The 12,874-nt window shown below is 52.1% G+C and overlaps 1 non-coding gene across 1 annotated transcript; it reads right to left on the minus strand.

Annotated features, from left to right (window-relative positions):
• Positions 1-12,579: 12,579 nt before the first annotated feature.
• Positions 12,580-12,700, minus strand: LOC137500712 (U5 spliceosomal RNA). Its single transcript, XR_011018214.1, has one exon. It is a non-coding gene; the product is annotated as a U5 spliceosomal RNA (small nuclear RNA).
• Between the last annotated feature and the right edge of the window lie 174 nt (positions 12,701-12,874).

A 12,874-nucleotide genomic window follows, 5' to 3' on the forward strand; every position in this document is an offset into this window, starting at 1 on the left:
ATCCCCCTCGTCCGCGGTCGTCGGGGTGATCTGCTCGATGAAGGATGTATCCAGGAAGATGAGCTGGGGTTCGTGGACGGAGCATGGTTTCGTTCAGTAAGATGGTGTGAACGGGGTACTGTTGGATGAGAGTCAGGAGGTGGAGACGCTTGGTGGAAAATGATTGGATATTGATGAAGAGAATGGAGATGGGAGGGGAGGAATTCACACGTTTGGATCGACAAGCCATCAAACAAGAGTCTCCAAGCGGGTGAATTGAAAATGGGAGTTTAGGCCTGAGTGGGAGGTGACAAAATGTAGGTTGAAAGTCTGATTGGCCGCTGCTTGCAGGTGAGAGAGGACTAATGGTCGGTGATATGGGAATAGGTTGAGGAGAGTGAGAGTGGTGAAGCGAATGATATCTTCGATGGTAGGAGGAGAGAACTGGGAACGGTTGAGATCTGTAGGTGGGTCAACGGTCCGGACGGGGGCGATAAGTTCGGGTCGGTTGTCAGGGGGAGGAGGACGGGCCTTACAGAGACGGGAGTAGGTGGGATGTGAGTCACCACACGTGTTGCAGTGAGGGGGTTGTGTGGTGTTGGGGCATTTTGGAGTAGGATGTTGCTGGGAACAGTGTCCGCAAATAGGTGTTGGTGCTTTGCAGTCGGCCGTTTTGTGGACGTTGTACTGTAGACACCGTTCGCAGCGTAGGGGTTGCGGAGGAGGGGCTTTGGAAGGCTCCACTCGGTGGTGCTGGCGATATATTCAGACACCTGTGGAAAGTAGTCTATCAAGATCTTCGGTGGTGGGGACCAGCACCCGCACCATGAAGGTCGGCCCGGATACGTTCTTAATTCGAAAGACTTTTCTTGCGGGAACGCCCTCGGCGTTAAGCTCCGCAAGGATCTCGGAGTCTGGAATATCCGGGTCGACCCCCCTGATCACACAGCTGAAGAGACTGTGGCGGGGTGGAGGGGGAGGGGTCTTTTGTTTGGGTTGTGAAAGAATTTTAAATGGTGAGCTGGAGCCCAGTTGATGAGCACCTACTAAATTGGAAAGATGACTGGCGGCTTCTGCACTGGTGACTTTGATGAGGTATCCATGGTTGGTAGGCCTGATGTCGGCGATGTCTTCACGACGAAGATTGAAGCGGAGAAGTGTTCGGAAGATCTTCTGCGATGAACGGAAATCAGGGGATGGGTTCTGAAGGAGGAAAGTATGGGTAGATTGGGGTGGTTTTTGCAGGAGACGGGGTTTGGTTATAGGACGATGACTGCCAGAGAGAGGAGGAAATTCGGTGGTGGATGATGTATTTATTGGTGGAATATTGGCTGTTTCCATGGAGTCAGTGTGCTGTGAAAGTGGAGGAGGCGGTGGCGGTGTCTCGATGGCTACGACTTTAGGTGGTACTGATTCCTTTGGTGTGGCGAGACGTCGTTTAACTCCCTGGGATGGCTCTCGTTGCGGCGCTGGTGGTACTAAGAGGTGACTTCCATGTGCAGAAGAGGGAATGGGATGCTCCTCGGAAGACATGAGGCCCGGGGCATGGGCTTGTGCTAGTGTCACAGATGAAGGTGACAGTACGGCAGTGGTGGTGGTGGCTGTCGATGTGGTAGCGGCGATGGTGCTGGTGGCGATGAGATCCATTATGATAATATGGCTGTCTTAAAGACAGAATATTCCCTAGGGGGTAAAAACCCCCTGATGTGGAGAGGGGACCCCAGAGATTACCGAGTCCACAACTATGTAGCAGAGAAGAATGCAATGATGAATGCAGATTGCCTGGGGAAACCCTTACAGTAATAAATTCCTCGACGTCGATGGCACGTCCCGAGGTGAAACCTCACGAATTACTATGTCCACCTGGCGAGACCACGTTTTCAAGGAGCCATAAACTCCCGTGACTGCTTGCGGTGTAGCGCAATCCGTTGGACGGTCAGCTTCGATCGTCAATGCCCTGTTGTCGCTGCTGCTGCTGCTGCTTAAATGCTTTCATTCCCCACCCTGAAGGGGTGGGGCGGGCCACCTAGAGGGTGTCGCCCTCTCTCTGGCCAAGAGATGCGGGCGGGTTGGGAGATGTGATGGAAGAAGGAGGTGGGTAAAGGATGTGGAGAGTTAGGAGATGGGAGGGGAATTGCGTCTATTCCTAAGTATTTATTCTTTATTGAAGTGAGAATACAGTTGTGATTATGTCAAAATGAGCTGTGAACAAAGAGGAGAGGGGTTATACAAGGTGAGAGGAAAATAAATGAAGGGCAAGGGTGTTATAAAAGGAGGAGAAGCTAACAAGCGAAGTTAGAAGAAGGCGAAGGATATCAAAAGAGGGAGGTGGGGGAAAGTAAGGAGGTGGGGGCGGGAAGAGATAAGGATGAAATGATAGAGGAGGTGGTTGGGGAGGTGGGGCCGGCCGGGGACTACTTCGAGGTGTGGAGGGATGAGATGAAGGTTGTGGAGGTGAGCGAGATGGTTCTATGCGATGATGACGGCCGTTGAGGTGGATCCCGGTGGCGATGAGGCGTTCAACGTCTTCAGCAGTCGGCAGATGAAGGCGGACGAGATAGGTGGGTCCAGCGGAGTTATAGATCCGAAAGGCTCGGCGCACTGGTATCCCTGCCTGGCGGAGTGTTTGGATGATAGATGCTGATGGAAGACTGGGCTCCACACCGCAGACGACACAGCTAAAGGTGGTAGTGCTGGTGGAAGGCGGTGGGACCAATGGTGGCTGTGCCAAGTTGCCAGGAGTATCTTGATGGGAATATCCCTCTTCAGATGACGGAAGTGATGAGCGCTGGGGGTGTGTGGGGTCAGTGGAGGGAGGTAAGGGGAAAGGAAATGTCATGAGAGGGGAAGGATGAGTGGTAACAGTAGTAGTGATAGGAAGGGAAGAGGTGGTGTGAACTGAGGTGGTAATGGTGGAGGTAGCAGTGGTTAGAGTAGTGGCAGAGGTAACAGGAGGGAAGGACAAAGGGGGCGGGGGTGAGCAGTAGGGAGGTGGTGTGGTCGTAGCGGGCGGATCGATGGTTCCAGGCGGAGGGTCGTCGGTGTCCGGTAGCTCAGCCAAAAGATCCTCTGGAGTAGGTTCAACTGCATAGAGATGGTTGTGGATGCGTGCGCCATTCTTGATGATGGTAGAGACGTCGGCTGGAGTGGATAAATAGAGAAGTACATCGGATAGTGGTTGAGCTTCGTCGTCGACTAGCCGGCAGGCACCATAGGCACCCGCCGGACGAAGAGCAGCGAGGACATCTTGGTCTGAGAAGACGAGAGGAACGTTGCGGGCAAGGCAGGTGTAGAGCATTGTGGGAAGGCCGACCTCCTACGTGGTGCCAGCCTATATGCTTTGTTGTCTCGGCAGGGTGATAAGTAAAGTTGAGCAGTCACCCGGCCGAAGAAAAAATATGCGTTGCGTTGAAGCAGAGGAGAGCAGTCGTCGTGTCCCCAACCAGAGCTCTTGAATGTTAAAAGCCTCTTGGAGATGTCGTCCCCCGTCTGTTGTCGTTTGTTGTTGTTCAAATGCTTTCATTCCCCACCCTGAAGGGGTGGGGCGGGCCACCTAGAGGGTGTCGCCCTCTCTCTGGCCAAGAGATGCGGGCAGGTTGGGGAGATGTGACGGAAGAAGGAGGTGGGTAAAGGATGTGAATGTGTAGGAGAGATGGCGAGGTGCTTTATTATATCATAGTTTGAGTGTTTACATTGATGTTATCTTAAAGCTATTGTACATTCATATAGATTAGGAGGGTTATATGTTGCTGAAATGGAGCGGGGAAGGGTAGGTGCAGTGGCTCTAGCATAGATGGGTTGATATGCCTGGAATTAGGTATGAGGTTAGGAGGTGGAGAGTAGTTGTGCATTGTTGGAGAGAGGTGATGAGGATGCGAAGGTCAGGTGTGGGAGGTCGCGGGGTGATGTATGCTATGTTGGGAGGGGTGAGGTAGACTGTTGGATATGCTGGGATTGGAGTGGGAGGTGGTCGGGTACGGGGGTGTGCGTGGTCAGGGGTACGGTGGTTGGGCGGGGAATAGGAAGGTTCCACTCTATGATGTTGGCCAAATACTTGAGCTCCTGAGCTGATGAGTTGCTGGACGTGTAGTTCGGATGGCAGCTGTAGTCGGACCATGTAAGTGGGTCCGTGGTTGTTGCGTATCCTTATGGCCCGTTGTGCGGGGATGCCTGCAGTTCGGAGTTCGTGGAGTATGTCCGGCTCGGCGATATTCGGAGAGATTCCACGTAGCACGCAGCTGGGCCTGGGCTGGGGCGATGGTGACTGTTGGATCGATGTTGGAATGTTCGAAGTGTTGACTGACGGCGATGGCGGAGGTAGTTCCTGCGTAGTGATGGGGGGTTGCAGGGGTGAGCGTGACGTGGGATTCGGGAGAGATGATGACATGACTGGGGAGGGGTGGCAGGTTACGCTGGTAGTGATCACGGTTGATGCCAGATTGCAGGGAGAGGTAGTAATTGTGGTGGTGGTAGTGGTTGTTGTTGTCGGGGGTGGGGGCTCATGGAGGAGGGGTATGAGGCCAGGATCTTTCTGTAGCTGGTTCAGTATTGATTGGGGAGGTGGTATCACAGAATAGTTCTTGCCTCGGAATGTTGCTCCGGAGGTGAACAGGCGGCGCTCTGCTTCTTCTCCGCTGGTTTGTATTATGATGTGCGCTGTAGGCATCCTGGTGTGGTAATCGTCTGGTCTGAATACATTAACCACCTGAGGGTCTGCTGCATTGAGCTCTTGGTAAATGTCACTTTCTGAGATTGTAAGGTCTATTCCTGGGATGAATACGTAGGGCATGGTGGATGGGGGAGGCGACAGCCAACGAGGCGTCTGCCTGTTTATGCTTTGTTGCGGTCGGCTGAGCTGCGATTAAAGGTGAAGGCTGCCCGGCCGAAAAAAAATTCTGGGAGTAGATATTGTGATGAGGTGTCCCTGCCAGAGTAGCTCTTCGGCGTCCTCCTTCCACACCTAACCTTCCTTTTACGAGATGGATCCCGTAGGTCTGTTGTCGTGCTGCTGCTGCAACGTGTTTCATTCCCCGCCCTTCGGGCGAGGCGGGCCCCTAGACAGTGTCGCCGTCTCCCGGGCCGGAGATGTTGAAGGAGTTGGGGAAGGACCAATATTGTAAGGAGGAGGGTAAGGGGAATTAATGGTTGAGGAGGTGTGCACGGATGTTATTTAAGTACCAGGGATGTGTGTGACGGGTGAAAATTCAGAGAGGAGTACTAGAACTGCCATGAAAGGTTAGTAGGTGTAAGGTTGCGGAGATATTGTACAAGGAGGTGAGGAGAAGTCTGAGAAGGTCGGCTGGTAAGGGTGGTGAGAAGGAGAATTGAGTTGGTGGACGAACGTGCGAGGGAGTTCGATATGAGGGGGCTGGCCGGGGTCGAAGACGTGGGCTGTTGGAAGTTCTAGGAGGGGAGCGTGAAGGTTCCACTTGATGTTGACGACCGTAGATACGTGCCCCGCTGGTAAGTAGACGTTGGACTGCTTCTTCCGTAGGCAGGTGGAGACGGACGAGATAGGTTGGTCCGGAGTTGTTCCAAATTCGGAAGGCACGACGCACAGGAATGCCTTCGAGATTAAGTTCTTGGATAACCTCTCGATCTGAGATGTCAGGATCCACGCCGCGTAAGACACAACTAGGCATAGTGGTGCGATCTGGCAGTGGTGGTGTTGAATGGCACATGGTGTCTGCTGGAGGTGAAGGCTGTATGACTGGTGTCGTAGCAGAGGTTTCTTCAGTGATGGTCGAACGGTTGAAGTAGCGGGGAGGGATGTACAGGTAACTGGGCGGATCAGGGTATGGCGGCAGAGGAAGGGTCGTAGTCAGAATAGGGGAAGAATGGGAGTACGTAACCGTAGTGACAGGAAGGTATGGAATGTGAAGTGCGCAGGTCGTGGTGGTTGTTGTTGTGGTAGGAGTGGTAGTGGTTGTCATGGTGAGGAGAAAAGAGGAGGTATAGGGGTGGCTATCTTCCAACAAGGCGTCAGCCAATTTGCTTTTTTTGAAGTCGGCGAAGTAGCTGGAGTAGAGATGCTGAGCCACCCGGCCGACAAAAAAAAATTAAGGAGTAATGGGAGTTCTGAGACGTACGAAGAGTTCAAGAGCTGATCCCTGTTGTCGTCGTCGTCGTCCATGAGGTCATTTCATTCCTCCCAAAGGGGAGGCGGGCCATCAGCTGAACAAAGCAGCTCTTCGGCCAGAGGGTAAAGCAATAAATAGTAAAAATGACATGTAGAAGGCATGTACCGTACACACCGAAAAGGGATAAATGTAAGTGAAGTGGCGCAGGGAGACCGTGACAACAAGCCGGGACCCAGGGAGGAGCCGCAAAGCACCCGATCGAGCGAACCCCCGCGAACACCAGAGGGAAGAGGGGCGAGAAATTTATTGACAGAGAAAATCTCAGGCGCGCATTACAGAAAAGTGAAAGTGTTACAGTGAGTTATACAAGTACAGAGAGCCACAAAAGAGTATTACAGAGAGTGAGGTGGGGCAGGGGGTGGGTACGATGGAACAGTAGTGAAAGGAGAACAAGAGGGGTAAGATTGGAGGAGAAGATAATAGAGTGTAGTAGTGATATTGGTGATGGAGGTGGCAAGTAAACGGAGAAGTTCGAAAAAGGAAAGAGGCGGCGGGCTGGAAAGTGGGTGCGGAACAGGAGGGTAAAAAGCGGGCGACGGGGGGTCGGGTGACGGTGGTGGTCGTGAACGGGCGGAGGGGGAAGGGGGAGGGGAGCTCGTGGCACGGGGTGGGGAACGAGAAGGTTCCACACGATAAGTCCGCCGATGAAGATGGACGCCGCTGGTGATCAATCGTTGGACGTCTTCAGCGGTAGGAAGCTGAAGGCGAACCATGTACGTCGGCCCATGGATGTTGAAAATGCGGAAAACTCGCCGCGCCGGGACGCCTGCCTGATGGAGGTCGAGCAGGAGGTCGTGGTCAGTAATAGCTGGGTCAACGCCACGGAGCCTGTTGTCGTTGTTGTTTCAATGCTTTCATTCCCCACCCTGAAGGGGTGGGGCGGGCCACCTAGAGGGTGTCGCCCTCTCTCTGGCCAGGAGAGATGACGTCGTTGAGAGGAAGTGAGAAAAAGGGGGAGATGGGGGAAATGCGGTATGAGGAAGTAATGGAGATGAGAAGAAAGGACGTGTCGGTTATCGATGGCTTTAGTGACAGATTTACAAGGACAGATAGGCTATGTGCGAGGTGTGGAGGTTAGAGCGGTGTGCTTGGGTGGAGATGAAAGGTTAGAAGATTGAGGGTAGCGGTGAGATTACAAAGGGAGGTATGAGGGTGTGCGGGAGGAGTGACATGTTTAGAGGAGGGTACCAGGCTGTAAATGGAAACTGAGGAGGTGCAGGGTCGCCGTGATGTTATAGAGGGAGGAAGTTAGGAATCTCAAGATGTCGAGTGTTGGAGCTGATGGGGGGAAGAAACTGATTGATGGGAGGGGAGGGTAAACGGGTGGTGGGGGTCGATATGGAGGGGGTGGCCGGGTGTGACGACGGGCATTGTTGGAGTTATGTAGAACAGGTTGGGGTGGTGAAAGAGATGGCTCGACTTTGTAGCGATGGCCAAAGATGTAGACTCCATTGGCGATGAGATGGTGAACGTCGACGGCAGTAGGGAGGTGGATACGGACCATGTACGTCAGACCGGAGGTGTTCTTGATCCTGAAGACTCGACGGACGGGTACGCCTTCTGCTCGAAGTTGTTGGAGGATGGCTTGTTCTGAGTGAGCAGGATCCACTCCACGGATCACACAGCTACACATAGTGTGGCGGGACGGTGATGACTGCGATGAGGGTGGTGCTTCTTCGGCGGCGTTGAAAGACGACGAAGACGACGGTGCTGCAGACGTTGCGGGAGGCATGTATGAGGCATGACGTTCTTCAGGTGTTGAAGGAAGAGGGAGGGAAGAAATCATTATGGACGCAGGATGACTGGTTGTAACCACAGTGGTGGGAATAGGGGAGGGGTGGAAGGTTGATGTTGTAGTGGAGATGGTGGTGGTAGTGGTAGTTATCGGCGACGTAGTAACGGCGTGTGATGTTGGCTGGCTTGACGGCGTAGATTCCACTTGGTGCGAAGGCAGCTGGTAGGAAGTCTCCTGTGGTGGCGCGACCGTTGCAGGCGGAGTATAATTAGTGGCTATGAGCTGATCTATGAGTGACGCAGGAGTAACTTCCGCACAATGGAAGATGTGATGAATATGGACGCCGTTGTTCATGAGGCGGCAGACGTCTTCCTCTGTGTGGAAATATAGAAGGACATCTGGTGACAGTCCGGAACTGTGTCGTAGTCTTGTGGCCCAATGAACTGGAACGCCTGCCTGGCGGATTTGTTGGACGATGTCGTCATCTGAGAGAGCGAGGTTGACGTTACGGAGTAGGCAGGTAAGCATGGCGGGGAGGCCGACTACCAACTAGGTGTCAGCCAATATGCTCTTTAGAGTCGGCGAGGTAGCTGAGGTAAAGATGGTGAGCCACCCGGCCGAAAAAAAAAATTTAGGATTAAGGAGTAGCTTTGATGTTCCACTCGGAGATGTCGCTCCTAGCGAGAAGTAGAGAATCCTGGCCTCCTGTTGTCGTTTTTTTTTTTCTCAATGTTTTCATTCCCCACCCTGAAGGGGTGGGGCGGGCCACCTAGAGGGTGTCGCCCTCTCTCTGGCCAGGAGAGATGACGGGGTTGAGAAGGAGTGAAAAAAGAGGGAGATGGGGAAAAGGTGGTTTGAATAAGTAAAGGAGATGGGATAAAGGAAGTGTAGGTTCTCTAGCGCTTTATTGGCAGATTTGCATTTGCTGTGCTTTATTGACAAAGATACAATATATTAGATACAGAGCTTTACATGACGGTGTGACGGAAAAGATGGAGGGCTAGAAGATTGTAAAAAGAGGAGAAGTTAAGAAGGGAAGTGAGGATAAGGTTGAAAAGGTCCGGGTTGGGTAAGGGAGGCGTAAAGTAGTTGAGAGGTGGTGGAGTGGTGAGATGAGGACGAGGAGATTGGGGTGATGGAACGGGCCGGGGACGGCCGCGTGGCGTGGGCATACGGTGCGATGGGAGTGGAGAAGAATGGGAGGGTTCAACCCGATGATAGCGGCCAAAGATGTGGATTCCTTGATCGATGAGGCGCTGAACGTCGGCGTGCGTCGGCAGCTGGAGTCTCACCAGAAATGTGGGACCGTCGGAGTTATAAATACGGGATGCTTGCTTGACAGGTACTCCTGCCTGGCGAAGTGCACGTGTGATGGCAGCAGGCGGTACGTTAGGGTCCATACCGCGCAGAACACAGCTGTAAGTTGAGGTACGATCAGATGGCGGTAATGGCGAAGATGGATGTGCCGCATTTTCAGAAGGATCGGTAGAAGTTCCCTCGGTAGATGGTGGTTGAGACGTTTCCTGGTGACTTGTCTGCTCAGAGTTGGGAGGGAGAGGAAGAGAGGTCAGGAGAGGAGATGGATGGGACGAGGTAGTAGTAGTAATAGAAATGATGGGATAAAGTTGCGTAGAAGTAACAGTGATAGTGGGAGTTGTCGTGGTAGGGACCGGTACGGTAGGCGAAATGTTGGGAGAAATGGTAGTGAGGCAACCAGAAGGCGATGGAAGTGGGGGTGGAGTATATGGAGGAGGCAAGCGAGTGGCAGGCGGAGCAGGTGTTTGAGCGCTGATGTTTGCTGGGGTAGGCGATACTCGATGACGTCTGCGCTGGATAACCACGCCGATAGTTTGGACAGAGTTGCATGTACTGGCAGAGTGAAAGTGAAGAAGTATCTCCGGTGCGGGAACAGAGCCGTAATAAAGACGAGTGACACTGAAGACACCGAGCGGGCGTAGTTCAGTAGCAATGTCTTCAACCGATAGAGCTGGGTCAACATCACTGACTAGGAGAGTATACATGGCTGGGGATGGCCGTCAACCCAACTTGGGGACAGCCGATATGCTAATTGGCTCGGCGAAGGACGAAGTATAGATGTGGCGTCCCCTCGGCCGATCAAAAATAAAGGATGAGACGAAGAAGCGATGCGTGCTGTGTAGTGTATCTCCTCGCCTCTTGCCCTCCTGTGTTGTCGACAGAGCTCTTACCCAGAGCTCCCCTGTTGTCGTCTATCTATCTATCAAATGCTTTCATTCCCCACCCTGAAGGGGTGGGGCGGGCCACCTAGAGGGTGTCGCCCTCTCTTTGGCCAAGAGATGCGGGCGTGTTGGGTAGATGTGAGGGAAGAAGGAGGTGGATAAGGACTGGAAGAAGTAGGAGATGGGAGAGGATTTGCGTCTTGTCTAAATGCTTGTATATAAGACTTTATTGATATTTTAGTGAGTTTTACAATTCAGACTGATGGATGAGGTGATACAATTCTTAAGGATGAGTATGATGTGCCTAAGTCGGTCGGACGTAGGGTCCGGGGTAGCTATGGGAGGTTAGGAACTGGAGGGTGGTGGTGATGTTATGGAGAGACAGAATGAGGAGGCGAAGAAGGTCGTATGTTTGGAGAGGTAGAGGGATGGTTCCAGTTGAGAGAGGGATTGGAGTTTGTTGTGGATATGGGGGAACACAGGGGAGGGTTGGCTGGGGGCGGTGGTGCGAATTGTTCGATGGTTGGCGGTTTCGTGGGGGTAGGTGTGGGGATTGGGAGGGCTCTACTCGATGGCGGCGACCATAGACTTGTGCGCCGGTACTGATGAGGTGCTGGGCGTCTTCGTTACTGGGCATCTGGAGGCGCATCATGAAAGTAGGTCCATGGCTGTTGTAAATTCTTATGGCTCTAAGTACATTGACTCCAGTTTTCCGCAGTTCTTGTATTAAGTCATGCTCGGTGACTACTGGAGATATCCCACGTAGTACGCAGCTGAAGACGGCTGGTGGGGGCGTCTGTTGTTGGTTTGCGGGTGGTGAGACTGCGGCGTCCGGCGGAAATTGCAGTGGACGGGTGGCTGGGGTCTGCTGGGATGAGGATATCAGGCAGGATGATGACATTACTGGGGATGGGTGGGAAGTTGTGACGGTGGTGAAATTGTCTGGGGAGGGGGTACAAGTTGACGGAGTTATGGTTGTGAAGGTAGTTGTTGTTGTTGGTAAGGTTGGTAGCGGCGATGGGGGCACCTGGATGATGGGGATGTGGTAAGGGTCGGCTTTTATTTGGTTCAGGATGCATGGGGGGGTTGGCACCACTGCGTAGGTTTTATTATGGATATTTGCTCCGGTGCTGAACAGGCGGCGTTGGGCTTCTTCTCCTTCTAGTTGGACTAAAACGTGAGTAGATGGTGCTGCGGTCTGGCCGTCCTGTAGTCTGAAGGCGTTGAGAACTGGAACGTTGTCTGCTTGGAGGTCTTCATATATATGGTCTTCGGGAATGTTGAGTTCCACGCCAGGGATGAGGCAGTAGGTCATGATGAGGGTAGGCGACTGCCAACTAGGCGTCTGCCCGTTTGTGTTTATATTGGGCCGACTGAGTGGGCGATTAAAGGTGATGGCCACCCAGCCGAAAAAGTTCGGGCGTGTGTTATCTCAGATTTATTCGTTTTGAAGGGAAACCAGAGCTATGGTGCGCCCAGTTAATTTTCCTTAAGAACAGTGTGATAACGCTGTTTGCATGCGAGAGATTACAATCCAATGCAGCACTCCACCTCACTGTTACTTTGAACCGCCAACGATATGTATTTCGTTTTCCTGGTCTCTATAAAAGACACCGTTGTTGCTCTTCCTTGTAGCTATTCCATTTTCACTAAACACGGTATTACGTAAAAACCACGATGTTTATTTATTTCTCTTTCCTTTCGGAGGAAGACAACAACAAAAACGGGCCAGCACGAACTCAGCACGGAAACACACACACACACACAGTGCGAACGCACTGTCGACTACCAACAATTACCCGCCCGAGATACCTACAATATTATTGGCGTATTCGCAGGGGTCAACCCAATCGTAAACTGTTCCTTCCTAACCCTGGCGGCTAAGACTGGGGCGAGGAACCTCGCCGCGCGTCCTCATAGTTTCCCCTGCTCCACCAACAGATTGCGCAAAATGGCCTGTCTGCGCCACGCCGTCAAATGAGCCCACATCGCCTAAACTGTGCAACTCTTCAAAGAGACACCTCCCTTCCCAGGCCGCCGGAGCGCACTCCTCCTCTGTCCTCGGCCGCCAAACTGTCAACACTGCGACCTTGTAACTACCACTAGCGCCTCCAGAACCCTCTTCTCTCACTAGCAAGAATCAGGTTCATCCCGCCAAATTCACTTCGCTTCCGGGGAGGCTCTCGCTTCCTCTACTAGTCTTCGCTTCAAAATGTTTCTTTTGCAGTACGGTCGTGATCAGCCCACTATAAAACAAAACAAATGTAAGTTTAATATTCTTTATTCTATCGTCGTTTCCTACCCATAAAAGTATGTTTCCATTCTCTCTGCAATGTTAACCAATATTTGTGCGTGTACGTTAATAATAGTAATAATAATAATAATAATAATAATAATATTTAAAAGAAAGCCCTTTTTCTCCTGGACAGAGCTTTTCCGCTACTGTTCTTAGTTCCTGTCATGGCAGGGGCTGTAAGTATTGTACCGTCTGCACTACCGCTAGTTTTTGTTTGTTTACTATCTTAGGTCCGCCTTAACGGCTGGACCAGACAAAAAATTGTTCAAAAGACTCATCAAAATGTTCCCCTCCACGGAAATCTTTAGTAAAAGGCGAAAGATTTATTCGTTTTGAAGGGAAACCAGAGCTATGGTGCGCCCAGTTAATTTTCCTTAAGAACAGTGTGATAACGCTGTTTGCATGCGAGAGATTACAATCCAATGCAGCACTCCACCTCACTGTTACTTTGAACCGCCAACGATATGTATTTCGTTTTCCTGGTCTCTATAAAAGACACCGTTGTTGCTCTTCCTTGTAGCTATTC

Source organism: Anabrus simplex, chromosome 4 (assembly GCF_040414725.1).
Source record: "Anabrus simplex isolate iqAnaSimp1 chromosome 4, ASM4041472v1, whole genome shotgun sequence".
NCBI lineage: Eukaryota > Metazoa > Arthropoda > Insecta > Orthoptera > Tettigoniidae > Anabrus > Anabrus simplex.